General features: G+C 38.1%; 10 non-coding genes across 10 annotated transcripts; all 10 read right to left on the bottom strand.

Moving 5' to 3' along the window:
- Window positions 1-1,480: 1,480 nt before the first annotated feature.
- trnal-aag (transfer RNA leucine (anticodon AAG)) lies at window positions 1,481-1,562 on the bottom strand. Its single transcript has one exon. It is a non-coding gene; the product is annotated as a tRNA-Leu (tRNA).
- Window positions 1,563-2,889: 1,327 nt separating this feature from the next.
- On the bottom strand, window positions 2,890-2,971 carry trnal-aag (transfer RNA leucine (anticodon AAG)). Its single transcript has one exon. It is a non-coding gene; the product is annotated as a tRNA-Leu (tRNA).
- A 1,327-nt stretch (window positions 2,972-4,298) lies between these two features.
- trnal-aag (transfer RNA leucine (anticodon AAG)) lies at window positions 4,299-4,380 on the bottom strand. The gene has a single exon. It is a non-coding gene; the product is annotated as a tRNA-Leu (tRNA).
- A 1,328-nt stretch (window positions 4,381-5,708) lies between these two features.
- On the bottom strand, window positions 5,709-5,790 carry trnal-aag (transfer RNA leucine (anticodon AAG)). The gene has a single exon. It is a non-coding gene; the product is annotated as a tRNA-Leu (tRNA).
- A 1,327-nt stretch (window positions 5,791-7,117) lies between these two features.
- On the bottom strand, window positions 7,118-7,199 carry trnal-aag (transfer RNA leucine (anticodon AAG)). The gene has a single exon. It is a non-coding gene; the product is annotated as a tRNA-Leu (tRNA).
- A 1,299-nt stretch (window positions 7,200-8,498) lies between these two features.
- trnal-aag (transfer RNA leucine (anticodon AAG)) lies at window positions 8,499-8,580 on the bottom strand. Its single transcript has one exon. It is a non-coding gene; the product is annotated as a tRNA-Leu (tRNA).
- A 1,327-nt stretch (window positions 8,581-9,907) lies between these two features.
- On the bottom strand, window positions 9,908-9,989 carry trnal-aag (transfer RNA leucine (anticodon AAG)). Its single transcript has one exon. It is a non-coding gene; the product is annotated as a tRNA-Leu (tRNA).
- Window positions 9,990-11,316: 1,327 nt separating this feature from the next.
- trnal-aag (transfer RNA leucine (anticodon AAG)) lies at window positions 11,317-11,398 on the bottom strand. The gene has a single exon. It is a non-coding gene; the product is annotated as a tRNA-Leu (tRNA).
- A 1,324-nt stretch (window positions 11,399-12,722) lies between these two features.
- On the bottom strand, window positions 12,723-12,804 carry trnal-aag (transfer RNA leucine (anticodon AAG)). The gene has a single exon. It is a non-coding gene; the product is annotated as a tRNA-Leu (tRNA).
- Window positions 12,805-14,101: 1,297 nt separating this feature from the next.
- Window positions 14,102-14,183, bottom strand: trnal-aag (transfer RNA leucine (anticodon AAG)). The gene has a single exon. It is a non-coding gene; the product is annotated as a tRNA-Leu (tRNA).
- Window positions 14,184-14,384: the final 201 nt, after the last annotated feature.

Here is a 14,384-nt window from a genome sequence, read left to right as displayed (position 1 = left end):
AGATAAACAGTAGAGTTCCATGGACAGGACAGCTGTAGGCAGTGGAAGTGAGTCATCACTGGTGCATGAATTTCAGAAGTGGGATTTGAACCCACGCCTCTTTCGAGACTGCGACCTTAACGCAGCGGCTTGGACCGCTCGGCCATCCTGACATCCTCCAGGCAAATCATTTGGAAACTGCTATACAAAAAAGACTTATGTGCTTAACAACTGCTTGTCTTTTTAGAAGGCAATGATTGAATGGTGAAAACGGCCTGTTCTTTTTTTGACTAAATTTAGACTACTGAGGTGTTTTTTTTTTGTTTGTTTTTGTTGAGTAGCCATGATACCCAACAGTTACAATGTTGTGGAATTATATCTGGTGGCAGCACCAGGGTGTTCTGCAGTCTATGGCATTGAGGAAAACTTGGGCCTTGATAGAAATGTACGGCCGCTGTGTTTCAATACCACCTTAAATGCTGCTTCTTTGACTTCTTTGTTTACTTTGAAATGCCAAAGCATGTGTCTCACTCTTTGTGTCCATTCTCACATATTTATGACTTGGTTAAAAGATTTGGATTTGAATATAAAAAGAACAAAGTACAGAGGACAGCATAGAGTAATTGGCAAGTTGGCAAATGAGGTATAATGCAGCCTGGATAGGAGATCCAGACTTTGATTGAATGAAAGATGGGAGTAATGGTCACCTCTGGAAAACCTTTATTAACTCCTAATGATTTAGTGAAACAGTCAAGCACTTTTGCCTTCGCTCGGTGTTGTAATCATAAATAAGTCAGCCATATTTGCAATAATCAACAATGACTTCACGAATACCAGATTTGTTCATGACTGATTTATTTATGTTAAATGGACTGTCTGTTTTACAACGTTTGTGCAGATCTAAAGCATTAGTATTTCCGTCTTATATGGCACCACTCACATTTCTGCTTCTTTTTAGTTTGAGCATTTGAAGGAATGCATGACAGACTACATTTTGATGAAGTTTCAAAAAAGGATTTTGTAAGTGGACCGAGATGCCGGACTGTGCATTAGGGCTTAGCTGTCAGAATGATTTGTTCAAATGCAATGACTCGACACGTTTCTCATTAGCATCCAATATGAAGCAGGGAACCCTTAAACTTCCCTGTGTTTTTTTGAGGACAAATACAATGTATTTGTTTTACATGGACATGATCATTTATGACCTTAGTATTGAGACAAATTGTCAATGACTTGAAATGCCATCTTACCCATATCGTTTTACGTTGAAAACAGCAACCTTCATGAATGCTTATGGGAAAAAATACAAAATATCAAAAGAAGTTTTTAATAAATAATGAAAAAGGATGGATTAGCATTTGGTTCATTAGTAGCACATGTGACAAGAACCTCGTGAGTAAATGAAATAAGTTTGTGATGTTTCTGGAGAGCAGATAAACAGTAGAGTTCCATGGACAGGACAGCTGTAGGCAGTGGAAGTGAGTCATCACTGGTGCATGAATGTCAGAAGTGGGATTTGAACCCACACCTCTTTCGAGACTGCGACCTTAACGCAGCGCCTTGGACCGCTCGGCCATCCTGACACCCTCCAGGCCAAGTATTTGGAAACCTCTATACAAAAAAGACTTATGTGCTTAACAACTGCTTGTCTTTTTGGAAGGCAATGATTGAATGGTGAAAACGGCCTGTTCTTTTTTTGACTAAATTTAGACTACTGAGGTGTTTTTTTTTGTTTGTTTTTGTTGAGTAGCCATGATACCCAACAGTTACAATGTTGTGGAATTATATCTGGTGGCAGCACCAGGGTGTTCTGCAGTCTACGGCATTGAGGAAAACTCGGGCCTTGATAGAAATGTACGGCCGCTGTGTTTCAATACCACCTTAAATGCTGCTTCTTTGACTTCTTTGTTTACTTTGAAATGCCAAAGCATGTGTCTCACTCTTTGTGTCCATTCTCACATATTTATGACTTGGTTAAAAGATTTGGATTTGAATATAAAAAGAACAAAGTACAGAGGACAGCATAGAGTAATTGGCAAGTTGGCAAATGAGGTATAATGCAGCCTGGATAGGAGATCCAGACTTTGATTGAATGAAAGATGGGAGTAATGGTCACCTCTGGAAAACCTTTATTAACTCCTAATGATTTAGTGAAACAGTCAAGCACTTTTGCCTTCGCTCGGTGTTGTAATCATAAATAAATCAGCCATATTTGCAATAATCAACAATGACTTCACGAATACCAGATTTGTTCATGACTGATTTATTTAAGTTAAATGGACTGTCTGTTTTACAACGTTTGTGCAGATCTAAAGCATTAGTATTTCCGTCTTATATGGCACCACTCACATTTCTGCTTCTTTTTAGTTTGAGCATTTGAAGGAATGCATGTCAGACTACATTTTGATGAAGTTTCAAAAAAGGATTTTGTAAGTGGACCGAGATGCCGGACTGTGCATTAGGGCTTAGCTGTCAGAGTGATTTGTTCAAATGCAATGACTCGACACGTTTCTCATTAGCATCCAATATGAAGCAGGGAACCCTTAAACTTCCCTGTGTTTTTTTGAGGACAAATACAATGTATTTGTTTTACATGGACATGATCATTTATGACCATAGTATTGAGATAAATTGTCAATGACTTGAAATGCCATCTTACCCATATCGTTTTACGTTGAAAACAGAAAGCTTCATGAATGCTTATGGAAAAAAATACAAAATATCAAAAGAAGTTTTTAATAAATAATGAAAAAGGATGGATTAGCATTTGGTTCATTAGTAGCACATGTGACAAGAACCTCGTGAGTAAATGAAATAAGTTTGTGATGTTTCTGGAGAGCAGATAAACAGTAGAGTTCCATGGACAGGACAGCTGTAGGCAGTGGAAGTGAGTCATCACTGGTGCATGAATGTCAGAAGTGGGATTTGAACCCACACCTCTTTCGAGACTGCGACCTTAACGCAGCGCCTTGGACCGCTCGGCCATCCTGACACCCTCCAGGCCAAGTATTTGGAAACCTCTATACAAAAAAGACTTATGTGCTTAACAACTGCTTGTCTTTTTGGAAGGCAATGATTGAATGGTGAAAACGGCCTGTTCTTTTTTTGACTAAATTTAGACTACTGAGGTGTTTTTTTTTGTTTGTTTTTGTTGAGTAGCCATGATACCCAACAGTTACAATGTTGTGGAATTATATCTGGTGGCAGCACCAGGGTGTTCTGCAGTCTACGGCATTGAGGAAAACTCGGGCCTTGATAGAAATGTACGGCCGCTGTGTTTCAATACCACCTTAAATGCTGCTTCTTTGACTTCTTTGTTTACTTTGAAATGCCAAAGCATGTGTCTCACTCTTTGTGTCCATTCTCACATATTTATGACTTGGTTAAAAGATTTGGATTTGAATATAAAAAGAACAAAGTACAGAGGACAGCATAGAGTAATTGGCAAGTTGGCAAATGAGGTATAATGCAGCCTGGATAGGAGATCCAGACTTTGATTGAATGAAAGATGGGAGTAATGGTCACCTCTGGAAAACCTTTATTAACTCCTAATGATTTAGTGAAACAGTCAAGCACTTTTGCCTTCGCTCGGTGTTGTAATCATAAATAAATCAGCCATATTTGCAATAATCAACAATGACTTCACGAATACCAGATTTGTTCATGACTGATTTATTTAAGTTAAATGGACTGTCTGTTTTACAACGTTTGTGCAGATCTAAAGCATTAGTATTTCCGTCTTATATGGCACCACTCACATTTCTGCTTCTTTTTAGTTTGAGCATTTGAAGGAATGCATGTCAGACTACATTTTGATGAAGTTTCAAAAAAGGATTTTGTAAGTGGACCGAGATGCCGGACTGTGCATTAGGGCTTAGCTGTCAGAGTGATTTGTTCAAATGCAATGACTCGACACGTTTCTCATTAGCATCCAATATGAAGCAGGGAACCCTTAAACTTCCCTGTGTTTTTTTGAGGACAAATACAATGTATTTGTTTTACATGGACATGATCATTTATGACCATAGTATTGAGATAAATTGTCAATGACTTGAAATGCCATCTTACCCATATCGTTTTACGTTGAAAACAGAAAGCTTCATGAATGCTTATGGAAAAAAATACAAAATATCAAAAGAAGTTTTTAATAAATAATGAAAAAGGATGGATTTGCATTTGGTTCATTAGTAGCACATGTGACAAGAACCTCGTGAGTAAATGAAATAAGTTTGTGATGTTACTGGAGAGCAGATAAACAGTAGAGTTCCATGGACAGGACAGCTGTAGGCAGTGGAAGTGAGTCATCACTGGTGCATGAATTTCAGAAGTGGGATTTGAACCCACGCCTCTTTCGAGACTGCGACCTTAACGCAGTGCCTTGGACCGCTCGGCCATCCTGACATCCTCCAGGCAAATCATTTGGAAACTGCTATACAAAAAAGACTTATGTGCTTAACAACTGCTTGTCTTTTTAGAAGGCAATGATTGAATGGTGAAAACGGCCTGTTCTTTTTTTGACTAAATTTAGACTACTGAGGTGTTTTTTTTTTGTTTGTTTTTGTTGAGTAGCCATGATACCCAACAGTTACAATGTTGTGGAATTATATCTGGTGGCAGCACCAGGGTGTTCTGCAGTCTACGGCATTGAGGAAAACTTGGGCCTTGATAGAAATGTACGGCCGCTGTGTTTCAATACCACCTTAAATGCTGCTTCTTTGACTTATTTGTTTACTTTGAAATGCCAAAGCATGTGTCTCACTCTTTGTGTCCATTCTCACATATTTATGACTTGGTTAAAAGATTTGGATTTGAATATAAAAAGAACAAAGTACAGAGGACAGCATAGAGTAATTGGCAAGTTGGCAAATGAGGTATAATGCAGCCTGGATAGGAGATCCAGACTTTGATTGAATGAAAGATGGGAGTAATGGTCACCTCTGGAAAACCTTTATTAACTCCTAATGATTTAGTGAAACAGTCAAGCACTTTTGCCTTCGCTCGGTGTTGTAATCATAAATAAATCAGCCATATTTGCAATAATCAACAATGACTTCACGAATACCAGATTTGTTCATGACTGATTTATTTATGTTAAATGGACTGTCTGTTTTACAACGTTTGTGCAGATCTAAAGCATTAGTATTTCCGTCTTATATGGCACCACTCACATTTCTGCTTCTTTTTAGTTTGAGCATTTGAAGGAATGCATGACAGACTACATTTTGATGAAGTTTCAAAAAAGGATTTTGTAAGTGGACCGAGATGCCGGACTGTGCATTAGGGCTTAGCTGTCAGAGTGATTTGTTCAAATGCAATGACTCGACACGTTTCTCATTAGCATCCAATATGAAGCAGGGAACCCTTAAACTTCCCTGTGTTTTTTTGAGGACAAATACAATGTATTTGTTTTACATGGACATGATAATTTATGACCTTAGTATTGAGACAAATTGTCAATGACTTGAAATGCCATCTTACCCATATCGTTTTACGTTGAAAACAGCAACCTTCATGAATGCTTATGGGAAAAAATACAAAATATCAAAAGAAGTTTTTAATAAATAACGAAAAAGGATGGATTAGCATTTGGTTCATTAGTAGCACATGTGACAAGAACCTCGTGAGTAAATGAAATAGGTTTGTGATGTTACTGGAGAGCAGATAAACAGTAGAGTTCCATGGACAGGACAGCTGTAGGCAGTGGAAGTGAGTCATCACTGGTGCATGAATGTCAGAAGTGGGATTTGAACCCACACCTCTTTCGAGACTGCGACCTTAACGCAGCGCCTTGGACCGCTCGGCCATCCTGACACCCTCCAGGCCAAGTATTTGGAAACTGCTATACAAAAAAGACTTATGTGCTTAACAACTGCTTGTCTTTTTGGATGGCAATGATTGAATGATGAAAACGGCCTGTTCTTTTTTTGACTAAATTTAGACTACTGAGGTGTTTTTTTTTGTTTGTTTTTGTTGAGTAGCCATGATACCCAACAGTTACAATGTTGTGGAATTATATCTGGTGGCAGCACCAGGGTGTTCTGCAGTCTACGGCATTGAGGAAAACTCGGGCCTTGATAGAAATGTACGGCCGCTGTGTTTCAATACCACCTTAAATGCTGCTTCTTTGACTTCTTTGTTTACTTTGAAATGCCAAAGCATGTGTCTCACTCTTTGTGTCCATTCTCACATATTTATGACTTGGTTAAAAGATTTGGATTTGAATATAAAAAGAACAAAGTACAGAGGACAGCATAGAGTAATTGGCAAGTTGGCAAATGAGGTATAATGCAGCCTGGATAGGAGATCCAGACTTTGATTGAATGAAAGATGGGAGTAATGGTCACCTCTGGAAAACCTTTATTAACTCCTAATGATTTAGTGAAACAGTCAAGCACTTTTGCCTTCGCTCGGTGTTGTAATCATAAATAAGTCAGCCATATTTGCAATAATCAACAATGACTTCACTAATACCAGATTTGTTTATGACTGATTTATTTATGTTAAATGGACTGTCTGTTTTACAACGTTTGTGCAGATCTAAAGCATTAGTATTTCCGTCTTATATGGCACCACTCACATTTCTGCTTCTTTTTAGTTTGAGCATTTGAAGGAATGCATGACAGACTACATTTTGATGAAGTTTCAAAAAAGGATTTTGTAAGTGGACCGAGATGCCGGACTGTGCATTAGGGCTTAGCTGTCAGAGTGATTTGTTCAAATGCAATGACTCGACACGTTTCTCATTAGCATCCAATATGAAGCAGGGAACCCTTAAACTTCCCTGTGTTTTTTTGAGGACAAATACAATGTATTTGTTTTACATAGACATGATAATTTATGACCTTAGTATTGAGATAAATTGTCAATGACCTGAAATGCCATCTTACCCATATCGTTTTACGTTGAAAACAGAAACCTTCATGAATGCTTATGGAAAAAAATACAAAATATCAAAAGAAGTTTTTAATAAATAATGAAAAAGGATGGATTAGCATTTGGTTCATTAGTAGCACATGTGACAAGAACCTCGTGAGTAAATGAAATAAGTTTGTGATGTTTCTGAAGAGCAGATAAACAGTAGAGTTCCATGGACAGGACAGCTGTAGGCAGTGGAAGTGAGTCATCACTGGTGCATGAATGTCAGAAGTGGGATTTGAACCCACGCCTCTTTCGAGACTGCGACCTTAACGCAGCGCCTTGGACCGCTCGGCCATCCTGACACCCTCCAGGCCAAGTATTTGGAAACTGCTATACAAAAAAGACTTATGTGCTTAACAACTGCTTGTCTTTTTGGAAGGCAATGATTGAATGATGAAAACGGCCTGTTCTTTTTTTGACTAAATTTAGACTACTGAGGTGTTTTTTTTTGTTTGTTTCTGTTGAGTAGCCATGATACCCAACAGTTACAATGTTGTGGAATTATATCTGGTGGCAGCACCAGGGTGTTCTGCAGTCTACGGCATTGAGGAAAACTTGGGCCTTGATAGAAATGTACGGCCGCTGTGTTTCAATACCACCTTAAAAGCTGCTTCTTTGACTTCTTTGTTTACTTTGAAATGCCAAAGCATGTGTCTCACTCTTTGTGTCCATTCTCACATATTTATGACTTGGTTAAAAGATTTGGATTTGAATATAAAAAGAACAAAGTACAGAGGACAGCATAGAGTAATTGGCAAGTTGGCAAATGAGGTATAATGCAGCCTGGATAGGAGATCCAGACTTTGATTGAAAGAAAGATGGGAGGAATGGTCACCTCTGGAAAACCTTTATTAACTCCTAATGATTTAGTGAAACAGTCAAGCACTTTTGCCTTCGCTCGGTGTTGTAATCATAAATAAGTCAGCCATATTTGCAATAATCAACAATGACTTCACGAATACCAGATTTGTTCATGTCTGTTTTACAACGTTTGTGCAGATCTAAAGCATTAGTATTTCCGTCTTATATGGCACCACTCACATTTCTGCTTCTTTTTAGTTTGAGCATTTGAAGGAATGCATGACAGACTACATTTTGATGAAGTTTCAAAAAAGGATTTTGTAAGTGGACCGAGATGCCGGACTGTGCATTAGGGCTTAGCTGTCAGAGTGATTTGTTCAAATGCAATGACTTGACACGTTTCTCATTAGCATCCAATATGAAGCAGGGAACCCTTAAAATTCCCTGTGTTTTTTGAGGACAAATACAATGTTTTTGTTTTACATGGACATGATAATTTATGACCATAGTATTGAGATAAATTGTCAATGACTTGAAATGCCATCTTACCCATATCGTTTTACGTTGAAAACAGCAACCTTCATGAATGCTTATGGAAAAAAATACAAAATATCAAAAGAAGTTTTTAATAAATAATGAAAAAGGATGGATTGGCATTTGGTTCATTAGTAGCACATGTGACAAGAACCTCGTGAGTAAATGAAATAAGTTTGTGATGTTACTGGAGAGCAGATAAACAGTAGAGTTCCATGGACAGGACAGCTGTAGGCAGTGGAAGTGAGTCATCACTGGTGCATGAATGTCAGAAGTGGGATTCGAACCCACGCCTCTTTCGAGACTGTGAACTTAACGCAGTGCCTTGGACCGCTCGGCCATCCTGACATCCTCCAGGCCAAGTATTTGGAAACTGCTATACAAAAAAGACTTATGTGCTTAACAACTGCTTGTCTTTTTGGAAGGCAATGATTGAATGGTGAAAACGGCCTGTTCTTTTTTTGACTAAATTTAGACTACTGAGGTGTTTTTTTTTGTTTGTTTTTGTTGAGTAGCCATGATACCCAACAGTTACAATGTTGTGGAATTATATCTGGTGGCAGCACCAGGGTGTTCTGCAGTCTACGGCATTGAGGAAAACTTGGGCCTTGATAGAAATGTATGGCCGCTGTGTTTCAATACCACCTTAAATGCTGCTTCTTTGACTTCTTTGTTTACTTTGAAATGCCAAAGCATGTGTCTCACTCTTTGTGTCCATTCTCACATATTAATGACTTGGTTAAAAGATTTGGATTTGAATATAAAAAGAACAAAGTACAGAGGACAGCATAGAGTAATTGGCAAGTTGGCAAATGAGGTATAATGCAGCCTGGATAGGAGATCCAGACTTTGATTGAATGAAAGATGGGAGTAATGGTCACCTCTGGAAAACCTTTATTAACTCCTAATGATTTAGTGAAACAGTCAAGCACTTTTGCCTTCGCTCGGTGTTGTAATCATAAATAAGTCAGCCATATTTGCAATAATCAACAATGACTTCACGAATACCAGATTTGTTCATGACTGATTTATTTATGTTAAATGGACTGTCTGTTTTACAACGTTTGTGCAGATCTAAAGCATTAGTATTTCCGTCTTATATGGCACCACTCACATTTCTGCTTCTTTTTAGTTTGAGCATTTGAAGGAATGCATGACAGACTACATTTTGATGAAGTTTCAAAAAAGGATTTTGTAAGTGGACCGAGATGCCGGACTGTGCATTAGGGCTTAGCTGTCAGAGTGATTTGTTCAAATGCAATGACTTGACACGTTTCTCATTAGCATCCAATATGAAGCAGGGAACCCTTAAACTTCCCTGTGTTTTTTTGAGGACAAATACAATGCATTTGTTTTACATGGACATGATAATTTATGACCTTAGTATTGAGATAAATTGTCAATGACTTGAAATGCCATCTTACCCATATCGTTTTACGTTGAAAACAGAAACCTTCATGAATGCTTATGGAAAAAAATACAAAATATCAAAAGAAGTTTTTAATAAATAATGAAAAAGGATGGATTAGCATTTGGTTCATTAGTAGCACATGTGACAAGAACCTCGTGAGTAAATGAAATAAGTTTGTGATGTTACTGGAGAGCAGATAAACAGTAGAGTTCCATGGACAGGACAGCTGTAGGCAGTGGAAGTGAGTCATCACTGGTGCATGAATGTCAGAAGTGGGATTCGAACCCACGCCTCTTTCGAGACTGTGACCTTAACGCAGCGCCTTGGACCGCTCGGCCATCCTGACATCCTCCAGGCCAAGTATTTGGAAACTGCTATACAAAAAAGACTTATGTGCTTAACAACTGCTTGTCTTTTTGGAAGGCAATGATTGAATGGTGAAAACGGCCTGTTCTTTTTTTGACTAAATTTAGACTACTGAGGTGTTTTTTTTTGTTTGTTTTTGTTGAGTAGCCATGATACCCAACAGTTACAATGTTGTGGAATTATATCTGGTGGCAGCACCAGGGTGTTCTGCAGTCTACGGCATTGAGGAAAACTTGGGCCTTGATAGAAATGTATGGCCGCTGTGTTTCAATACCACCTTAAATGCTGCTTCTTTGACTTCTTTGTTTACTTTGAAATGCCAAAGCATGTGTCTCACTCTTTGTGTCCATTCTCACATATTTATGACTTGGTTAAAAGATTTGGATTTGAATATAAAAAGAACAAAGTACAGAGGACAGCATAGAGTAATTGGCAAGTTGGCAAATGAGGTATAATGCAGCCTGGATAGGAGATCCAGACTTTGATTGAATGAAAGATGGGAGTAATGGTCACCTCTGGAAAACCTTTATTAACTCCTAATGATTTAGTGAAACAGTCAAGCACTTTTGCCTTCGCTCGGTGTTGTAATCATAAATAAGTCAGCCATATTTGCAATAATCAACAATGACTTCACGAATACCAGATTTGTTCATGACTGATTTATTTATGTTAAATGGACTGTCTGTTTTACAACGTTTGTGCAGATCTAAAGCATTAGTATTTCCGTCTTATATGGCACCACTCACATTTCTGCTTCTTTTTAGTTTGAGCATTTGAAGGAATGCATGACAGACTACATTTTGATGAAGTTTCAAAAAAGGATTTTGTAAGTGGACCGAGATGCCGGACTGTGCATTAGGGCTTAGCTGTCAGAGTGATTTGTTCAAATGCAATGACTTGACACGTTTCTCATTAGCATCCAATATGAAGCAGGGAACCCTTAAAATTCCCTGTGTTTTTTTGAGGACAAATACAATGTTTTTGTTTTACATGGACATGATAATTTATGACCATAGTATTGAGATAAATTGTCAATGACTTGAAATGCCATCTTACCCATATCGTTTTACGTTGAAAACAGCAACCTTCATGAATGCTTATGGAAAAAAATACAAAATATCAAAAGAAGTTTTTAATAAATAATGAAAAAGGATGGATTGGCATTTGGTTCATTAGTAGCACATGTGACAAGAACCTCGTGAGTAAATGAAATAAGTTTGTGATGTTACTGGAGAGCAGATAAACAGTAGAGTTCCGTGGACAGGACAGCTGTAGGCAGTGGAAGTGAGTCATCACTGGTGCATGAATGTCAGAAGTGGGATTCGAACCCACGCCTCTTTCGAGACTGTGACCTTAACGCAGCGCCTTGGACCGCTCGGCCATCCTGACATCCTCCAGGCCAAGTATTTGGAAACTGCTATACAAAAAAGACTTATGTGCTTAACAACTGCTTGTCTTTTTGGAAGGCAATGATTGAATGGTGAAAACGGCCTGTTCTTTTTTTGACTAAATTTAGACTACTGAGGTGTTTTTTTTTGTTTGTTTTTGTTGAGTAGCCATGATACCCAACAGTTACAATGTTGTGGAATTATATCTGGTGGCACCAGGGTGTTCTGCAGTCTAAGGCATTGAGGAAAACTTGGGCCTTGATAGAAATGTATGGCCGCTGTGTTTCAATACCACCTTAAATGCTGCTTCTTTGACTTCTTTGTTTACTTTGAAATGCCAAAGCATGTGTCTCACTCTTTGTGTCCATTCTCACATATTTATGACTTGGTTAAAAGATTTGGATTTGAATATAAAAAGAACAAAGTACAGAGGACAGCATAGAGTAATTGGCAAGTTGGCAAATGAGGTATAATGCAGCCTGGATAGGAGATCCAGACTTTGATTGAAAGAAAGATGGGAGGAATGGTCACCTCTGGAAAACCTTTATTAACTCCTAATGATTTAGTGAAACAGTCAAGCACTTTTGCCTTCGCTCGGTGTTGTAATCATAAATAAGTCAGCCATATTTGCAATAATCAACAATGACTTCACGAATACCAGATTTGTTCATGACTGATTTATTTATGTTAAATGGACTGTCTGTTTTACAACGTTTGTGCAGATCTAAAGCATTAGTATTTCCGTCTTATATGGCACCACTCACATTTCTGCTTCTTTTTAGTTTGAGCATTTGAAGGAATGCATGACAGACTACATTTTGATGAAGTTTCAAAAAAGGATTTTGTAAGTGGACCGAGATGCCGAACTGTGCATTAGGGCTTAGCTGTCAGAGTGATTTGTTCAAATGCAATGACTCGACACGTTTCTCATTAGCATCCAATATGAAGCAGGGAACCCTTAAACTTCCCTGTGTTTTTTTGAGGACAAATACAATGTATTTGTTTTACATGGACATGATAATTTATGACCTTAGTATTGAGATAAATTGTCAATGACTTGAAATGCCATCTTACCCATATCGTTTTACGTTGAAAACAGAAACCTTCATGAATGCTTATGGAAAAAAATACAAAATATCAAAAGAAGTTTTTAATAAATAATGAAAAAGGATGGATTAGCATTTGGTTCATTAGTAGCACATGTGACAAGAACCTCGTGAGTAAATGAAATAAGTTTGTGATGTTTCTGGAGAGCAGATAAACAGTAGAGTTCCATGGACAGGACAGCTGTAGGCAGTGGAAGTGAGTCATCACTGGTGCATGAATGTCAGAAGTGGGATTTGAACCCACGCCTCTTTCGAGACTGCGACCTTAACGCAGCGCCTTGGACCGCTCGGCCATCCTGACACCCTCCAGGCCAAGTATTTGGAAACTGCTATACAAAAAAGACTTATGTGCTTAACAACTGCTTGTCTTTTTGGAAGGCAATGATTGAATGATGAAAACGGCCTGTTCTTTTTTGACTAAATTTAGACTACTGAGGTGTTTTTTTTTTTTTTGTTTTTGTTGAGTAGCCATGATACCCAACAGTTACAATGTTGTGGAATTATATCTGGTGGCACCAGGGTGTTCTGCAGTCTAAGGCATTGAGGAAAACTTGGGCCTTGATAGAAATGTATGGCCGCTGTGTTTCAATACCACCTTAAATGCTGCTTCTTTGACTTCTTTGTTTACTTTGAAATGCCATAGCATGTGTCTCACTCTTTGTGTCCATTCTCACATATTTATGACTTGGTTAAAAGATTTGGATTTGAATATAAAAAGAACAAAGTACAGAGGACAGCATAGAGTAATTGGCAAGTTGGCAAATGAGGTATAATGCAGCCTGGATAGGAGATCCAGACTTTGATTGAAAGAAAGATGGGAGGAATGGTCACCTCTGGAAAACCTTTATTAACTCCTAATGATTTAGTGAAACAGTCAAGCACTTTTGCCTTCGCTCGGTGTTGTAATCATAAATAAGTCAGCCATATTTGCAATAATCAACAATGACTTCACGAATACCAGATTTGTTCATGTCTGTTTTACAACGTTTGTGCAGATCTAAAGCATTAGTATTTCCGTCTTATATGGCACCACTCACATTTCTGCTTCTTTTTAGTTTGAGCATTTGAAGGAATGCATGACAGACTACATTTTGATGAAGTTTCAAAAAAGGATTTTGTAAGTGGACCGAGATGCCGGACTGTGCATTAGGGCTTAGCTGTCAGAGTGATTTGTTCAAATGCAATGACTTGACACGTTTCTCATTAGCATCCAATATGAAGCAGGGAACCCTTAAAATTCCCTGTGTTTTTTTGAGGACAAATACAATGTTTTTGTTTTACATGGACATGATAATTTATGACCATAGTATTGAGATAAATTGTCAATGACTTGAAATGCCATCTTACCCATATCGTTTTACGTTGAAAACAGCAACCTTCATGAATGCTTATGGAAAAAAATACAAAATATCAAAAGAAGTTTTTAATAAATAATGAAAAAGGATGGATTGGCATTTGGTTCATTAGTAGCACATGTGACAAGAACCTCGTGAGTAAATGAAATAAGTTTGTGATGTTTCTGGAGAGCAGATAAACAGTAGAGTTCCATGGACAGGACAGCTGTAGGCAGTGGAAGTGAGTCATCACTGGTGCATGAATGTCAGAAGTGGGATTCGAACCCATGCCTCTTTCGAGACTGTGACCTTAACGCAGCGCCTTGGACCGCTCGGCCATCCTGACATCCTCCAGGCCAAGTATTTGGAAACTGCTATACAAAAAAGACTTATGTGCTTAACAACTGCTTGTCTTTTTGGAAGGCAATGATTGAATGGTGAAAACGGCCTGTTCTTTTTTTGACTAAATTTAGACTACTGAGGTGTTTTTTTTTGTTTGTTTTTGTTGAGTAGCCATGATACCCAACAGTTACAATGTTGTGGAATT

The sequence above is a fragment of the Oryzias latipes genome, chromosome 13 (genome assembly GCF_053564925.1).
Source record: "Oryzias latipes strain Hd-rR chromosome 13, Olatipes_Hd-rR_3.1".
Classification (NCBI taxonomy): domain Eukaryota; kingdom Metazoa; phylum Chordata; class Actinopteri; order Beloniformes; family Adrianichthyidae; genus Oryzias; species Oryzias latipes.
The sequence above is the reverse complement of the archived record's forward strand: the minus strand, read 5'-3'. Positions and strand labels throughout refer to the sequence as shown.